At 43.1% G+C, this 19,528-nt stretch overlaps 1 protein-coding gene across 2 annotated transcripts in view; it reads right to left on the reverse strand.

Moving 5' to 3' along the window:
- The window catches only part of CAB39L (calcium binding protein 39 like), an 80,916-nt gene that overhangs the window by 52,720 nt on the left and 8,668 nt on the right, over positions 1–19,528 (reverse strand). Inside the window, exon 1 of one of the 2 annotated variants that reach the window (XM_075266016.1) lies at positions 8,706–8,811. The exons of the other annotated variant lie outside the window; for it this stretch is intronic. The gene's annotated coding sequence lies outside the window, so the exon portion shown is untranslated. Of the gene's footprint in view, positions 1–8,705; positions 8,812–19,528 lie in introns of those variants that run through there. 2 annotated transcript variants of the gene reach the window in all.

Consider the following 19,528-nt stretch of genomic DNA (forward strand, 5'->3'; position numbering starts at 1 on the left):
GTATATGTCAGTAAATGCTATTTCTTTGCTACCTGCCATTGTGTTTCCCTTATGCACAATATAAACCACGGAATATACAACTATATCCACATACTCCACCCCAGTGGCGTAACTAGGAATGGCGGGGCCCCGTGGCGAACTTTTGACATGGGGCCCCCCCGACTGACACTGACGTCGAAGACCTCGACCGTCCCCCTCCTACGCATTCTATTATGCCCCATAGTGGCCCCTGCACACAGTATTATGTCCCACTGTGGACACCCATAAACAATCATTATACTCTGGGGTCTTTTCAGACCCCAGAGTAGAATAATCGGAGACCCGGGGGAATAAAACCATAAAAAAAACTACTGTTTCTTACCTGTCCCCTACGCTGTCGGCCTCCGCTGCTGTCCTTCTTCAATGACGTCGGACGTCACATGACTCAGGACACAGGCCAGGTTCATGTGACGTCAGAGACATCAGACAACTAGGAAGGAGGCCTGGCAGGATCGTGGAGAGGTAAGCAAGGGTGCATTCACACTACTGATACGCTGCCTGATTCTGAACGTTAAAACACGTTCAGAATCAGCGCGTATAAAGCAGTTCCCATTCATTTCAATGGGAGCCGGAATACGAGCGCTCCCCATTGAAATGAATGGGCTGCTTTTTTCACTACGATCGCTCCCATTGAAGTGAATGGGCAGTGTAAAACATTGCTAAAAAAAAAAAAAAATGACTTGGGCGCATGCGCAGTAGCCGTAGTAGAAGCAGCATGCTACTGCGCATGCGCCCAGGCCATTTTTTTTTAGCAATGTCAGTTCGCGAGCTCCGGAGGAAGACAGGACCCAAGGACATCGCAGGAAGAGGAGGTGTGGATGAAGAAGACGTCGGACCCTGAATGCCCGCCCACCGTGCACGATGGGTAAGTTGATCACATTCTTTTTTAGGGTATTATTTTAAAACTGGGGGGTAGTTTAATATAACTTTAGCGGTGCCTGAATAGCCTTTTTAAAGGCTATTCACGCATATGTGGGGCTCTATCAGCATGATTTTGCTGATAGAGCCCCTTTAAAGGGGAGTTCTGGCTCAAATTGGGGAGGCAGGACTTAGACACCCATATTGTCTGCTTGGGAATTCTCTGCTATGTTCAAGCTCAATTACACAAAGATTTATGTTTTAGATTTCATCAGGCACTTGCAGGAGACTACTTGGGGATGGGATTGGTGTTCCTAGTAGAGGGAACTATCATCAATGAGCAAATTACAAGAAACCATCCAGATACCACTAGGGGGTGATCACCATACATTAAATTTATTACCAAAGTCAACATGAGCTTCCCCTAGTGGCATCTGCTGTCAGATGGAATTTTATAGTGCAATCCTATGGATATGTGAATGGAACAGAGGATTTGCTAGTAGTAATGTTACAAGGGGGAGAAAGTCTCTGTAACCTGCCAACATTTTTTTTTTAATTACAGATACTGTATAAGTCTGTATATAAAATCAGAGGCCCGGGTATGGTGTGGGCCAACTACAGTATATACAAGTGGAAGCAAGCCTCTAAACAAATATATAACTAACCCCCTGGTCCCTTTAAATTCCTCTCCTTATTTCGGTAAGATAGCCAGTATATATACTTTATTAAACAATTTTGCCTCCTTTCTGTCCCTTAATTATTCCTTCCCAGCAGAAATCTGAATTATGCTTTTCACCAGGACCGTGGGTTTATGTATAACACAGGAAAGCAGGGGGGGGGGGGGGTCAAACATTTATATCTCTGACATTTTAATACCTAGAACATATCCAGCCCGAGTTTCCCAGTGAGAAGCAGGATACAGATCCATCTCTCAACACAGAAATCAAGGAAAGAAATACAGGATTTCACAGAAAGGAGCAACAATGTGTTAATTAAATATATTACATAGTGACACAAAGGCTGCCAAAAGAATCTAAAGATGTTTTGAGAGTGTTCTGATGATGATGTTAATATAACTACATGGAAGTTGCTTGTGGTGGAGTCACAGCGGACGTCAGTCATTATGGGATGAAGTCTTACGTGTACATAGGGGGAGCACCTGCGACAGTCACAGGAAATCACTGACATCTTGTTATGATAGGCTACAGTCCTATTCAGCTTTCTGAAACGGTCTCACATTACTCAGCTATGCTGGACCAGATCAGCCCGCTGTGACTACCATAGGAAACAGAAATATTACATTTTAGGTTTTACCCATGCAAAGGCATTGTCTTATTGTAAGATTAAAAGGCAACGATCACTAGCTACTACTAAAATATGCAAATCTATTCTCCAGGATGTAATTAGGAGAACAGTGCCTCTGTATGCTGCCCTCTAGAGGGCAGCCTCCTTAACATCATGCATGACTCAATTAACAAGCCTACTATCATGATGCGGATTTAATTGCCAAATTAGTATTTCTATTCCAAAAGGAACAGATTCCCAGCTATGGACAGCGCTGTTTCGGTCTTTTGGACCTCCTCAGCATAGCATAGGGATACTGATTTGGCAGAGTGAGAGACTATAGACCAGGGTCAGGGGATAATCGTACGATTATCCCCTGACCCTAGCTACTACTAGACTCAGTGGCCAGACTTAGCCTTCTCTCCCTAATGCGACATTACCCCTTCTGACCCACATCTAGACCTCTCACACTGCCAAGCAAAACCCTACTCCGCATTTATAGGAGGGTATATTGGGCCAGATTTTGACGCGGAATCCGCGTCAGAATCCGGCTCTAGAAACCGCCTCCCATTGAAATCAATGGGAGCCGGTCATTTCCTTTTTCCACAAGCGGTTTGTTCCTTCTCGCGGAAAAAAGAAGCAACATGCCCTTTCTTCAGGCAGATTCAGCCGCGGACATCCACCTCGCGACACCTCCCTCCCGACTAGGCCCATTCATTTGGGCCTAATCTGGAGCGGAGTGCCGTGTCCGCGTCAAATTCCAGTCCAAAAAAACTCACGTGTAAGCTAACCCTTAGGGCTCATTCACACGGGGCAAGAGGGGGCGGATTTTGGCGCTGAATCCACGCCAGAATCCTCCCCCTCACAATGGAGGTCTATGTAGACCGCAAGCTTACTTTTTTACATGCCGCTCACGGAAAAAAGAAGCAAGCTGCGCTTTCTTCAGGCGGATCCCGCTGCTGATTCAGCCCCGGTGTCCGCCTCGCGGCAGCACCCTGCGAACTAGGCTCATTTATTTGGGCCTACTCTGGAGTGGGAAGCCGCGACTGTCGGAAGCTGCGACAGTCGTGGCAGGCTCATTTTGGCCCTATTTTGACGCGGCTTCCCGTGTCACAATCAGGACCAAAATACGCCATAGCGCCCCCTGTGTGAACTAGCCCTTAGGTTTCTTTGAAAACCAAGTAATTATACAATTATTATTATTTTATAGTTAATTAATTAGACACCTAATTTGTCACCCATTTCTTTTTACTAGTCTTTTTAATGAATTAAAGGATCTTTACTGTTTGGACAGTCGATCACTATCGCCATTTATGAAAGCTGTGGAAAAACAGAGTTTGGCCTACTGACTGCACAGCCCTACAAACTCTGCATCTAATTAATTTAGAAATACCAATAATTGTATAACGTATATCAAAAATAACTGAACATTTTGATTTGAAGCCGCAGTTGGTAATTTTTTCCAACTCCAACCCCCTCACAATTAGGACTCCAACTCCACAGCCCTGGTTTTACTAGGCATTTAGTCATAAAGACCCCGCTAGTTCTTGGGACCTTCAGGATTCAGCAGGTTAGTAGCAAAATATAAAACCCCCCTAAGGACAGCACGGTATCCTGTAAATCTTGTAACATGCTTGAAGGCTCCACAAATGCTCTAACTAATAAAGTTGCTTTCATTGGCAATGGTGCTTGGATCAGTCCTATGCGATACTGGATATCTTCACTGGATAACGTTGCGTAACAGGATTACTTCCCAGTTCTACTCCTAGGTCTCGGCTCGCTATGACAAGTGCCAAGTACTGGCTGTACACGCTGGAAACACTACGGTGGTTGTAATCTATAGGCCCTCAATGCCAATAGAGGCAATGAAAACGTCCTCTTAAATAAGTAAAACATAATGACAATAAATGAAGTGTATCGTGTAAAACCATTGATAAACCGCTCAATCGAGAGGGCACAAAACCAACCGACTTCACAGTGTTAGACTTTGTTCATACTAGCATTATGTTCTAGAAATTCTGACGACATGAAAACTGCAAAAACAACCAATAGAGCCCATTATAGCCAAGTCCCCACGTAGCGTCCTGCAGCAAAAAAGTGTCACGGGAAAAAACGCAGCAGCAACATATCGCGGTTCTTTCCTCAGTGCTTTAGACAAAGTTTGCAGAGGTTTCTTCTGCGAACTTTCTGTTTCAATTATACCTATGTGGAAACCGCTGTCGTTTCCATAGGTATAATTGACATGCTGCGATTTCCAAAACCGCGTCTGTTTTGGAAAACGTGTTGTGTCTGCAGCATGGTTTTTAAGCCAAAGTGGGCATGAGATTCGCTAGAATCCCATCCACTTTGCTCTGACTGTAAAACACCACCATTTCCCCCGCGGTGCAAATCGCGGCATTTATGCAACATGGAGCCCCGGCCTAACAGTTAATGGGACCGTGGAACATTTGTCAGTGCCCATGCAGCAGAGTTGTGATGTATTTTTATCCCCTAAAAATAGAGGGTAAGACTAAGGACCCGTATTGCAGAAATGCAAAGTTTTTTGGCTGCTCTGGAAACTTGCTGTATTTTACAGTACCAGCAAAGTGAATGAGATTTTGTTTAATTTTGGTCACACATTGCAGGAAAAAAAAAAATAAAAAAATAAAAATAAAAAAAAAAAGTAGCAGAAAAGCTATTTAATGCCATCTGCGGAATCAGGAGGAAGAAAAAAAAAAAAAGCAGAAAAAACAAAATGCTGCCGAAAAAAAACACTTTTCTTTTATCACGGCATTTTTTTAAACTATTTTTCATTATACAAGTTCTTAATCAACTTATAAATCAGCGGCACAATGACAGGAATATTTTTTCTGCCCATAATGATGTAGCTTGATGCGGTCAGTCCTGACACACAGGGAGGGTACACGGTTTCTGAATGCCTACAGGCGAGAACACGACTCGGGTGTTTCTAGCTGCTATACCACTTGGTTGTCCGGCCCTCATAACAGGAGTCTGTTTCATAGATGGGTTAGTTCTGGTCATTCCCAACACTTCTGTACCTGTCTCTGCTGCTGAATAGTTTCAATGCCTTTGGCCCTTTTGGCTCAATGCGGAGTTGGCAGCTTAGCAATTCTGCTGAGATAACCCAACCCAGGAATTTGAGAGCACTAAGCGGTATTAAATTCAAGTTTCCAAGCAATAGATAATACGATTTACCAGATTTTCCTATACATAAGCTTAGCACAATGTATTATTAAGACCCATAACAAAGTTGAAGGCAGAAAATGTCTTTATTATCTTCTCATTGTCCTCGGTTACATATTCTGCCATTACTAATACGGCATTGGTCTTTATTTTTTTACGCTTCTCGAGGGAAAAAAATGAATAAATAAATTCTCTCTCTCTCTCTAATTATATATATATATATATATATATATATATATATATATATATATCCTCCTTAAGGATAGGTTTTTTTTTTTTTGGTTTTTTTTTTTAATGTTACACCTTCCCCATGCCTCTCCTCTCCTGGACAATCCCTTTAAATCTGGCACTCCCATTGAAGTGAATGGAGCAGGGGTGTGAATTCTGTTTCCACCACTATGTTCACAAGCCGGATAAAACACCCCTGCTCTTGGGATCGATGGAACCCCCGCTGATCAGCAATTTATCCTCTATCCCATCAATAATAATTTGCATGGCTTAACCCCTTTAAAGTTATTTTTCGTATAAATTTCTCTATATAAAAGGTGCTCTTTTTAGAATGTATCGCACCCTCTGCCTATCACAGTGCATGTACAGATTTCTGGAAACAAGTATAGCCTGTGAGTAGAATGACGGCCACATTGACTGCAGAATTTCAGGGACAGGGCACTTGAAGGGACATTTGTTCATTTACAAGTTCAGACAAGGAGGACATTTAAAAGGAAACAGCGGGTTCTTCTAAGAGAGTGGTTTCTTGTAGGGGTTGTCTAAATGGAATGTACCTTGGGAAAACTCCTCAACTTATAGCACCGCATAGAGATCCATCCATTCCAAAAAAAATCTGAGATGGTTCACAAGCACATCTTGTCTAGGCCTTCATCAAGTAAGAAACAGACCTCGATCTAAATCAATGAATGGAGGTTATGGCAAGCAGGGTAAAGGGGCGCAATAGCAAATTCAGTCTGCAAGCTGGTGTTGGCGCTGAGCCGCTTATATTTAGCCAATTGCTGTTGTGGATGATCCACCTGCTCCCGCGTCTCGGCTCTGCTACATTGCAGCATATGTGCAGCATACTCAGTTTTATGTACATCTCTGCATGTGGAGAGCGTACTGAGCTGAGATAGCTCGGGCTGCTTAAGCTCTGCTACATGTGGCCATTTGGATTATAGGGCTGTTCTTATGTCAGTGTGTGAGCAGCTTCTGTGTTACAAAGTGCTGAATGGATGTTGCTGAAATGTGCCAAAGTTCGATCACCCTGCTCCCATGTCTTGGCTCTGCTACATTGCTGCACATGCGTAGGATACCCAGCTGTATGTACATGTTTGCATATGGAGAGCCTATAGAGGTGTGTTACAGCACTGCCTAAACTCTGCTGCATCAGGCAATTGTGACTACAGGGGTTTTGTTATGCGACTGTCTGAGCAGCTTCTGTGTTACAAAGGGCTGAACAGATGTTGCTGAAATGTGCCAAAGTTCTCCCCCCCCCCCCCCCATCAGCGGCACAACAACACATTCCACGTCGTACTCACTGAAACTCTACACCCGATATACTCCTCTTGCCCACACACATCCTGCATGTTCTGTAGTCTACTGATCTTCCATGAGACTCCATTTTCATCAGCTTTCACACTGTCCAGCTTCATCCTATATAGCTCCGCCCACAAAATAGCATGTAGCTCCGCCCACTGCCTAGCATGATCCTATCCTAGAATGGCTCAAGGACCTATGATGATGCCATCACAGGTCCTTTAGTGTTGTGTGAACCTACATTCCTTCACTGCGATTGTGTAGTGATGTTATTTACCGGGATAAAAAGTAGCCTATGTTTTAATCGGGGTTCCTATCTATGTATGTGGCAAATTTAATGCAAATCCGTTCAGCCGTTTATGCGTGATTGAGGAACAGACATCCAAATTCACAATATTAGTAGGAAGTAGGATTAGTAGGATAGGATAGGATAGGATATAACGGAAAACCTCAGGTTTCAAATCAGCCTACAAACGCATTGAGGGTGGAGCCTAATTTGCAAGATTTGCCTACAGACAGCTGTTAACGCTCCAGCGCTCCTCTGGAATCTCAGCCCAATGTCCCTCCTTTAGCCATGATTGACATTTTCAGCCTCTGTGTGTTTCAAGATAGCGTATAGGTAAAGCTGGTGAATCAGGCCCCGTCCTCTATGCACTTGCAGACTGAGTTGCATAATGAAGTATGGTTGAATGCGGTCACAAGCTTTGGTAACAAGGGTTCTCCAAATTGCCTGGTGAGGTGGCAGCTGCTTATAGGAAGTAATGGTGCCCATAAATCTTAGTAGTCTGTCTCCCAAGGGAACTTTTATGTATATGAACATGTTATTACGCAGCCAAAAATTGCTGATGGGTTAATTTCCGAAGAACTCGCTCCTCATGTGTGTGTCTGAAGTAGGCAAAATAAAGAGGTTCTTCAGCCCCAAAATGATCTTTCATACCGAGGATAGGTCCTCAGTATGTGATCTGGAGTCCAACACCATGACCCCCCACAGATCAGCTGTTCCAGCAGGCTCCTGAAGCTGCTAGTGGACAGGAAGAGAGGGCAGCGTCGTTCCTATTCCGACAGATCCCATATTGATGGCCTATCCTGTGGTCTCCTTTAATTTGTCTACTTCTGACACACACATTAAGAGCAAGTTCATAAAAAAACTAACCGATCAGGGCAACACGGTGGCTCAGTGCTGGAGTCCTGGCTTCGAATCCTGTCAGGAACAACATCTACAAGGAGTTTGTATGTTCTCCCTGTGTTTGCGTGGATTTCCTCCCATCCTACAAAGACATACTGATAGGAGAAAAAAAAAAAATTACATTGTGATCCCTATAAGGGGCTCACAATCTACATTAAAAAAAACAAAACAAAAAAAAAACCACAATCAGCAATTTTTGGCTGCATGTTCCTATACATAAAAGAAAAGTACCCTTGGGAGATAGACTACTAAGACTTACGGGCACGGTCATAAGTATAAAGAAACCCCTTTAAGTGCTAGCTCTGTACAGCGCTTTGGAATATGTTGCTGCTGTATATGCCACAGATGTTAAGTATGGGGGGAAAAAAAAAAAAAGGTGCTGATTTTCGGTTACTGCGACAAACACTAAAAGAGCCTCCGGTATGGTACCCACTTGGCTATATACCCCATAGTACTGAAGATACAGCGCCATCCACCTGTAATAATAACACCGCACAACACTTCCTACATTCCCCAGCTGCACAAATACTTGGGATAAGAACTTGTACTACACACTATGTCAGCTCCTCTAGACAGAAGAAACGTTCTCCCATCTCCGACGCTCGCATTATATTCTAGCAGTACTTACTGAGCTGTCGCAGAAACACTTTAGACAATGCTGAGATGGATTACATAGTCTCTTGTCCCTGCGATGTGCAGCCGGCGTCCCCTGGACTATCCGCACCTAATGGATGGCTTGCAGTGCTGGAGAGCAGTAGTAACTTTCCACTCCAGGTTTCCAGTGCTCAGAATGGCTCTTGTTCCATCTGATATAGGCGGTCCTGCTTCTGGTTGAACCAGCTCTCTCTGCTGAACTTACTGCTCATCACAGGAATGTGTGTAAGACAAAAGACAAAATAAAGCTTTTGCCAAGAGAATCTTCTGAGGTTAAAGTCCCCATAAGCAAGCAGAGCGAGCTCCAGAAGTAAAACGCCTTACTGGCTGCAGTTCACCTCTCCTGGGAATGAATAGCTCACATTCTGCAGCCATTATAGAAGGCGCAAAGAGCAATACCTGAACACAACACCATAGCCCTCTTTATTTCCAGCACCTCGCTCTGTGCCAGGTTGGTTACAAAGTTGCAGGATGCTGGAAAGATATATTATATTCCTGGCTATATACGACAACTTATGTAGAAGAGAGTAAAGGGAGTCAAAACCTGAAGCAGGGCTAAGCAACTATGGAGATGGGGAGATTTACTAAAGTATTCTCCTTGTCTCTGAATATTTAGACCTTTCACCACCTCCACCAATCCCAGCTCTTAGTATCTATTAACCCCTTAGAGACACAGCCCAAAAGTGCCTTAAAGGGGTTGTCCCATCACAAGGATCTTATCTATACTGCTAGTTTATGTGGCTTTAAGACTTTTCCTAAATACATTGCTTTATCAAAACTGCTTTGTTTGGCCGCTATCTTAATTTATTCGCTTCATTGTTTACACTCCGTTTCTATGGCCCTTGGGATTATCTGCTCATTTGTCAAGTGATGTAGCTGCCTGCTCTCAGGGGGGGATGGAGGGACTGGGAGCAGCTCTGAGCTGTTTGTGTCTGATAAGTAGTGGAGCTTCTCAGATAGGGGAGGTGAGAGCTCCGGGATTTCTGAGCTCTTATCAGTCGGTTTAAATGAATTTGGCTGATAAGGGCTGAGGTAGGGAGTCCCTTACCTCTGTATGTAATGCAAACTGACTCAAATCCAGCTCTGCTACATCAGTTTCACACTGTGGTAATTCATTTACAACCAATCCCGTGCAAGTGAAACCCCGCCCACCAATGTGCCGAGAAAAGCAGGAAGTGAAGAGAGAACAACAGCCTGCAGGTTGGTGAACAAGCGTCATGGGAATACCCCTTTAAGGACCAGGCCTCTTTTTTCAAATCTGATGTGTCACTTTAAATGGCAATAACTTTGAGACGCTTTAACTTACACAAGTGATTTTGAGATTGTTTTCTCGTAACACATTATACTTCATGTTAGTGGTAAACACTAATCAATATTTTTGTATTTATTTATAAAAAATTAGGAAATTTGATGGAAATTTGGAAAAAAATTGCAATTTTCAAAATGTGAAATTCTCTGCTTTTCAGGCAGATAGTCATACCACCCAAATACATGAATACATATTATCTCCCATATCTCTGCTTTATATCGGCGTCATCTTTTAATTGTCTTTTAATTTATTTTGGACATTACAAGGCTTACAAGTGTAACAGAGATTTTCCAGATTTCCAAGAAAATTCCCCAAACTAATTTTTTAGGGACCACTTCAGTTCTGAAAGGAATTGTAAAGGCCTATATAATAGAAACCCCCGTAAATCACCCCATTTTCAAAACTGCACCCCTCAAATAATGCAAAACAGCATTCTGAGATGTTTGTTAACCCTTTAAGCATTTCATAAGAATAAAAATAATATGGAGGTGAAATTTAGACATTTAACTTTTTTCACTAATAGATTCATTTAGACCTAAAATTAACACATTCAAAAAGGGTTGAAGTAGAAAATGCATCTGACAGTTTATTGTGCAATTTCTCCCGTGTACAGAAATACCCCACATAGTACCTAGCGTCCATGAAGTAATAGTACGTCATGGGTCGTTAAGGGGTTAATAGTCACCGATCCACTGATTCCAGGACAGTTGGAATTTTCTCTCTTATGCCCTCCATTCCTGAGCAATAACTATAGATAGTTTTGGTGCCTGTAGGGCGGAGTCAGGCAGGGGGGGGGTGTGACTTAAAGATCCAATCAGGGCCAGCCAGTGTCAGAGCTCAGACTCACAATAATCTACAATAAGTGAATTTATCCATGCGGGAGATAAATGCTCCTATATTTCTGAAATTTTAGCAGAGGACAACTCCCTTAAAACGTACCTCATGCGGAAAAAAGAAGCGAGCTACCCTATCTTGCTGCAGATTCATCAGCTTGCGGCATCCGCGGCGTGAGGCTCCAGCCCATATCCATTGCAAAATGCCACGACTGGATGCCAGTGCACTGCACCGCCATCCAGTCGCGGCTAGCGTGTGAACTAGCCCTTACTCTCTACATATTAGTCTATAGAGAGCAGAGGGGGAAAGAAAAGACACCCTATATAATTGCTGTTCCTACATTCTGCTACTCTGTACACAAGTTTGTAGATAAGAGGCTGCTAGTACACAGAGTGAGGCAATATATCAATTAACCAGCTGGCAGAAGAATCCTACTCCACCTCTCTATTCTTCAAAGAGGTCTGTGTGTGAGACTGAACACCAAATATAATGTAAACAAGCAGTAAGAATGAAGATAAGGAGGGAGAGAACAGATAAGTGAAGAAAGAAACAGAGCTCCATAATAAGATATATTACAAAGTTTCTTACTCTCACTTCTACCATTGATTTATAAAGTTGTTTATAACTAGAGGTACGCTACAAAGAGGATCTTTCACCACCTCCACCAACCCCATCTCTTTGCGCCATTTAATAGGCAGTACACCATCAATTTCGACACCGTTGGAATTTTTTCTCTAGCCTCTTGCTCTGTTCCTGAGAAATAAATTCTGTTTGATTTTGGTGCCTACTTGACCCTTTTCAACAAAGAGGGAATATCTCCAGTGCCGCAGAGCAAATAAGAGACAGTAAAATGAGGTAAATTGCTGTCACAGATATCTACCATGGCTTTCTGTCCCCATGTAGACACTAGATATAGTTTTGCAACACCTAGAGAGCCCCATGTGAGAGATTGTGGTGCTACAGGTGACTCCATTGGTGAAATAGCAAAAATATCAGCATTGAACTGGAATTGTTAATTTTACAGTCGAGACCAGACCTTCTACAATAATGGCAGTCTATCCAAAAACTCATGATTCAGCCTTTCCATGGTATAAAGTCATAGGTGCCTGGACAGTACATGAGGACCATTCACTGGGTTTCTCCAGGGACTTGCTAGGGAAGGAGGAATTCGCTGAAAAGCAATTTATAAATACCTACCGTATTTTTCGGACTATAAGACGCACCCAGGTTTTAGAGGAGAAAAATAGGGAAAAAAAATTTTCAGGCAAAAAATGGTAAAATATTTAATATATGGGAGTTGTAGTTTTGGAACAGCTGCAAGGCCACATTGACAGGTGACCCTGCAGCTGTACGGGGATGTATAGGGCGTTTTTTTTGTGGGGCCAGGTGTAGACCGGGCATTTTCGGACACAGGGATACCTAATGTATATGTTTCACAGTAATGTTATACTTTTATATGTATTCTAGGGAAAGGAGGTGAACTTTTATTTATTTTATTTTTTATTATATTTTTTTTAAGTGTTTTTTTTTTTTTTTTTTACTATTTTAATATCCCCCGCCTAGGGGGCTTGAACCTGCAATCATTTGATTGCAAGTCCCATAGACGGCAATACAAGTGTATTGCCGTCTATGGGAGATTCTATACATTACTATCGCGGAGGGTCATAGACCAGCCGCGATAGTAATATATATCTATGACAGGCCTGGGAACCTTCATTAGGCTCCCGGCTGTCATTGGAACAGGTCGGCTCCTGCGGCCTCGCCGTGCAGGAGCCGGCCTGCATCACTAAAGGTATGAGGCCGGGGGGGGGGGGGGGCTAACTGACTGCGGGGACCTGCGGAGGAGCAGTGGGTTTGCAGCATGGCCGTGCTACTGCCACCGCTGGTTTTCTTCAGCGGCAGTAGCGCGGCAATCCGCAGGCCCCGGCAGCTAAGACAGTCCCCGGCATCTGCTGTAATAGACCGGCGGATGCCGGGGAGTGTCTTAGCTGCCGGGGCCTGCAGTATTGTCACGCTCCTGCCGCTGAAGAAAACCAGCGGTGGCAGAAGCGCGGCCATGCTGCAAACCCACATTCAGACTATAAGACGCACCCTCATTTTCCTCTGAAATTTGGGGGAAAAAAAGTGCGTCTTATAGTCCGAAAAATACGGTATATGCTAAGAATACAACATACAGTAGGTTGACAAAAATTTTAGTAAGTAACACGTTACCCTATGTACGGTAGATACTTCAAAGTATTCCACCACGGAAGTACCGAATACTTTTACTAATAAAGACACCGGAGCAGATTTACTAAAGAAAATGACCCATAGTACTGGTGTAATTTGCACCAAAAATTGGCATACATACTTTTAGACTCTTCGTAACAGTTTCTGTTCCTTGTCAGAGAAGTGGGTGGGGTTTATCTGAAACCGAAAGTTTTGCCACAAATGGGGCCTGGCTCATTAGGCAACACCATGTACTAAAAATATAGGTGTCCAAATTTTGGCATATTTTTGCCATAATCTAAGCCAACTAATAAGTCGTTGTCATTGCTCTGCTATTCCTACTAGAAATAAATTGACAACTGGGTGACACACCTTGGAGGAGTTGACTTACAGATTCTTAAGAAGAACTGTCAGGACAGACAGTGTAGGGTGGCACTCCTATAGTCCCCACCATTCCTGAGCAATATTTAAAGGGATCATATCATTAAAACTCAATTTTTTTTCACTAACACATCAGAATAGCCTTAAGAAAGGCTATTCTTCTCCTACCTTTAGAAAACTCTCCAGTGCCACCTCCATCTTCTTGAGGAACCTTCTTCACGCATCTTCTTCTGGCGCAGGCTTAAAACTTCTAGGCCTCGGGCAAAGCCGACTGTGCATGCCCGCTGGCCACAAGAAAATGGCTTCTTGCACAGTATTGTAAGCGGCCATTTTCTTGTGGCCAGTGGGCATGCACAGTCGGCTTTGCCCTAGGCCCGAGGCCTAGAAGTCTGAAGCCTGCTCTGGAAAAAGACGCGTGAAGAGGACGTTCCTGAAGAAGATGGAGGCGGCGCTGGAGAGTTATCTCGCAGCATTGGGGACGCCCCCAGTGCTGCGAGACAACTCATTTGCATACCGACGAAAACTGGGATATATATCGAACGGCGGCATGGAGAAAACATCTAAAGGTAGGAGAAGAATAGCCTTTCTTAAAGCTATTCCTACGTGGTAGGCAGAAAAAAAATTGAATTTTAATGATAGGATCCCTTTAATGTTGGATTCAGCATCCAATAGGTTAAATTGCATCTACAGTGAAGTGGTAAAAGAACCCACACCCGACTGCCATGTGTGGTCCTGGATTTGATATGCTAACTAAACTCTGTACTGTCAGGTGGGTGGTTTTAAGACTGGAGCAGAGAGTCAGAGACTTCCCACTTGGCAGTAGAGAACCTAATTAGCCTATTGGGTGCTGAATCTAACAAATTATTGCTCAGGAATGGTGGGGGCTAGAGAAAAAATTCCAACTGTGCCAGAATCCATGAAGCCACATCTATTGAAGGATGCAAAAAGGTCAAGTTGGTGGAATGTCCTCTTTAATAAAATATTCATATCAGGACAAGCAAGAGGGCCACTTTAAGTGCTAATATAATATACACCAATATGGCCTGGACAGAAAGTACAACAAATCCCACAAAAAAAAAAAAAAAAGCTGCTGTAAGTTATACATTTTTTTTTTTTTAACAAAACCTTAAATGTCAAACTGAAGAAATAAATGCTTCATATCGCCTTAAAGACAAAAATGGCGCGGCGAGTATGGGTGTGTATTCCTTTAAGATGTTTTACCAATAAATAACTCACATATCAAAGCAGCAGACCTTTCACCCAACACATTCCACAAATGATTCTTTGCACATGTATTTTCTAGGAATGTCACCCTTCTACAAATGCGACTGTAGCAGATTCTACACGATCTTCAGAGGTTACAAGATCATTATTAATTGGACGCCTATGAAAGACTAAATAGGAATAAACTGTAAGCGAGGAAATGTTATATCACTGATAATGACTGATCGATAAATACAGTATGTAGGGTATTCTCTGCTAAGTGTGTGTGTGGGGGGAGTGAATCAGTGGCTGTACCCTTAAAGGGGATGTCCAAGATAAACTGAGAATTAACTCCCTAAACTAAACTCCCACCCCCCCTCTAAAAGAAATTATGTATGTATATATATATATATATATATATATATATATATATATATATATATATATTATATATAAATTACCCATATTACTGTAGCGGTCATGTGACCCCAATTACACTTTCTGATAGTCCAGTGAATATCCATTTCGGAAGCGGTGAAACGGAACATCACCATTACTCTTCCCACTCCCCTATCCCCATCAATACTTACCAAGCCTTTCTATGTCCGGGGAATGGTTCCTCCCCTCTTCCTGTCTTCTAGCAGTGGGCAGAATAGGTTAGCTAGGGATACAGGGAGGAGGGTGGGAAGGGCTAGTAATGGGCGAGATCACTAAGCTTAGTGAGACAGGGAGAGTGGGAGGGGCTACGCTAGAAAGACAGGGAGGGTTTTGTTACAGAGTGGGAGGACAAGAGGGCGGCTGAGTGAGAAGCTAACACCATGTCGACAAAGGCAGGGGATGCAGCAGCAACCAAAGACACCCAGAAATCACTACAAACACTGCTAAAGGTATATGGGTGTACTTATTAACCCATTACTAGCACTAACAGACCTTTCTATTAAAAAAAAATATCTATATATCTGCCCGCAAAACCCCTTTAAAGGTGTTTGTCAAGGGTTTTCAGAAAACTGCGTGAGAAAAGAATAGCATTAATAAATAGGATAAAATCACTTAAATCCACCGTGGTAACTAACATCATTCACGTGACCGACCTTCATAAATCCCCTCCCTTCTTTCTAACCCTATGCCAGTATGGTGAACACCTTCTTTCAATTCTATCATAGACCGTACAGGGACGTGCCTTACGGACCAACAGAATGGAAACATGCAGCTGTCAATTTTTTCATATATTTGCAGTAAGAATAACAGGGTACTGCATGGTTGTAAATCCCCCATTCACCCGCTGGAGGCCTATAGAGTGCCCTTTTGGCCTCCGCTGGGCAAATATGTGTGTGTAGGGTCCTATTGGCAATATATACCTTGACAAAGGCTCAGACACAATGCGAACAGAGCATAACAATCAATGCTGTAGAATCATTACTTAATGGACAAAACAAGTATTCACTAAAAATATAGACCTCGGAATAGCTGACAGTAGTTTGGTTTTTTTTAAACTATTTTTAATTGTGTTTTTTTGTTTTAAAAAAAAATAAAAAAGTGTAACAAAAAATTAAACAATAACAAAAGTTAAAATGTTAAACAATAGCACAATAAATGAAATAGGTGTGAGTTAGCAATACTAGTCCGCATTACAGTAAAGGTCCCAGGTCAACCACGCTGCTGATAAATCTGCAGCAAGGTATGTGCACTAATTTTTTGGTGCAAATGGAGCCAAAATTCATAAATCCTCACCGCAAGGAGTAGCATTTCTCATGCACATCACCCAACTCTGAAACACCAAGCCTCAGGGTCAGACATTCATCATCATATATAATAGATGGCAGCTTAATAACAGGCGTGGCCTGATCATACATGCATTAATGACACGGTAACCTCATAGAATCTGGTATGTAAAGCTGTTCAGTCCTGTAATACAATTAATGCATGACAAGTCTTTTATCCTAGAAGAGAATGTGTCACTAGGAGAAGATCCTTTGGATTGAAGGGGTATCATGCAAATTAAAGAAATCATTTGGCCACAGGATACAGGTCTATGTGGGGGAACAACAGCTGGGAACTGCCTTTGTCATCCCCCCTTAGTCGTGAGACCACAGCTAGGGGGGAATCTAAATGGAACAAGCGCCCTGCTGCTCCAGTCACTGTCTATGGCATAGAGGGGAAAAATAAAGAAAGGCTATTCTTCTCTTACCTTTAGATGTCTTCGCCGCGCCGCCGTTCGGTAGAAATCCCAGTTTTCTTCTGTATACAAATGAGTTCTCTCACAGCACTGGGGGCGGTCCCTAGCGCTCAAATAGCACTGGGAGTGTCCCCAATGCTGCAAGAGTACTCTCCAGCGACACCTCTATCTGTGCCTGGAACGGCTTCTTCACGGATCTTCTTCCGTCCTGGGTTTCAAACTTCTAGGCATGCGCAGTCGGCTCTTCCATCAGGCCTCGGGCAGAGCCGTCTGTGCATGCCCGTGGCCATTTTCTTGTGGCCGCTTACACCAGCTTACTGTAAGAGTGGATGCAAAAGGAATGGGAAATATATAAGAAGGTCTTAATAGTTCTACATTCTGTTCAATCCGCTCCTGGCTTTGGGGCCTTAGCCTAAAGGAGTTTTCCAAGCCTTTTATCCTTAAGGCGTCTTTCACACTACCATGTGCAGGTTGCTGGCCATGATTAAATGGCATGCCCGATGCCGTGACCCCATTCATTCAATGAATAGGAGCCGTTGAACCACGGTTGCAAAAACGGACAGGAATAGGAACTGTCCTGAGTATCCGGGCCAGGTTTTCCCACCCATAGAACCATGCGATACACATTTGTGTGTGTGGGCAGTCACAAATTAATGCGGCAGTGTGCTATCCAGTAAAGACACTGAACTAGCACATGGTCACATGCAAGGGGTCTAAGAAAGGTTACCAATTAAAGATCCATTGAGGTCCTACAATTGGAGACAGCTGGATAAAGGGGCAGTAGCACTCTCTAGGCCTTGCATCTGGTTCACAGGCCAAGTGAAGTCATGTTTGTCGGTCACATGATCTGACCGCATACCAAGCACAGCAACCACACCTTACTATAGGTCATCAATTTAAAGATAGATGGGGGTCCGACACCCAGGATCCCGGCCAATAAGCCCCCTTTAAAGGGGCTAGTACAAATTTGAGGTCAAGTCTTTGTTTTAGGCTGCAAGCAGATATGGACATGACTCATGAAGAATAAAGAAACTAGTAGCTTTTCTGTCTGGAAAGAAAACTTGGTTTCTTTTATTGTGTTAGGAAATTACGGAAACAATTAAAAACCAAGCACATGAGCCGAGCAATGTGCAGCAGAGGCAATGTGGTATAAATGAGAAGCAATTTCCACCAAGTAGAGGTCATTCAAGTTAAGGGAATGCATGTCTATTAGTCAGAGATTATCGATTGAGAAACAAATCTGCATTACCACAGGTGGAGGGGGCTCAAGGAACACTGAAAAGAAGGAAAAATGGGGAAAAAAAAATCTATGGAAACAAATGGAAGCTAGGATCGAAACAGGTAGAAAATATATATAATGGGCGACTGGCAGTATGTGAACAACAAGGTGGAGACGTGCAAAACTCATAATAATCTATAAGGGCCTGTTCAGATGGCAGAAAATGAAGAAGAATTGAGGCGGACTCTGTGGCTGATCAGCTGAGGAATCTGCAGCAACATAAAGAAAGACTTTTTTTTTTTTTTTTCAGCGTCCAAATTCAATGGGAGGCAGGGAATCTAGCCTGAAAATTAGTGCCAAATTCTAGTGTGTGAACACACCCTAACAGACTCCATTGTTGTATTCATAGGCAGTTCAATAGTTCGAATACTATTTACATTTTTCAGAATGAGGTGTAGTGAGAGGGCTTGTACCATCAGGATGACGCATGTACAAAAGGCACGTGGGTATCACAGAGAGGAGAGCCCTGCTTAGCTTTCCCCAGAACGTAGAAATGGAGAAAAGAGTGGTTCAGTCTCAGAGTGACCATATATTGGGTAGTTTGATGGTGTCCTTGCACATAAACTAACGTAAAGGCTTCCAGCAATTAATGCTGAAAATTAAAGGGAATGTTTCATTACCATTTTTTTTAATTTATTGAAACCAAATAGTAAAATGTACCAGTAACTTCCATCACTTCTCTTCTCTGCTAAAAGGGTTGTCCAGGATTTATGGCCTCTGGATATGCTATAAACATCTGATTGGTGGCGGTCTGACAGCCCACCCCTGCACAAATCAGTTATTTGAGAGGGCATCCAGGACCTGTACTAAAAGTGCCTCCAGGACCTGTACTAAAAGTGCCTCCAGGACCTGTACTAAAAGTGCCTCCAGGACCTGTACTAAAAGTGCCTCCAGGACCTGTACTAGAAGTGCATCCAGGACCTGTACTAGAAGTGCATCCAGGACCTGTACTAGAAGTGCATCCAGGACCTGTACTAGAAGTGCCTCCGGGACCTGTACTATATAGTTCAAGGAACTGGAAGTAGACAGCTATGCCATGTATAGTGGCCTAGTGCCGATACTGCAGTTCAGCCCCCGCAGACCACGGATTGCCCATAAATGAAAAAAAAACAAAAAAACCTATACAACCCTGTTTTGTGATATGCCTCACAGCACTCTCATGGCCATGTGCACCAACATACTGGATCCAACTCACGTTGAGGTCTATGGGACATTTTTCTAGATATATTCAGGGATAGAATACAGATAAGCTGTGACATTATCTGTCAGTATTGGATGCAGTGATAGGTTAGTGATATTATCATCTGTTGTTCCCTTTAAGGGAAATTCACCAGCATATTAGCACTCCAGGTCCAGGCTGCGCAGGGAACCAATGGAGCCCTGTTTACTTGAAAGTAGTCAGCAATC

The sequence above is a fragment of the Leptodactylus fuscus genome, chromosome 2 (genome assembly GCF_031893055.1).
Source record: "Leptodactylus fuscus isolate aLepFus1 chromosome 2, aLepFus1.hap2, whole genome shotgun sequence".
NCBI lineage: Eukaryota > Metazoa > Chordata > Amphibia > Anura > Leptodactylidae > Leptodactylus > Leptodactylus fuscus.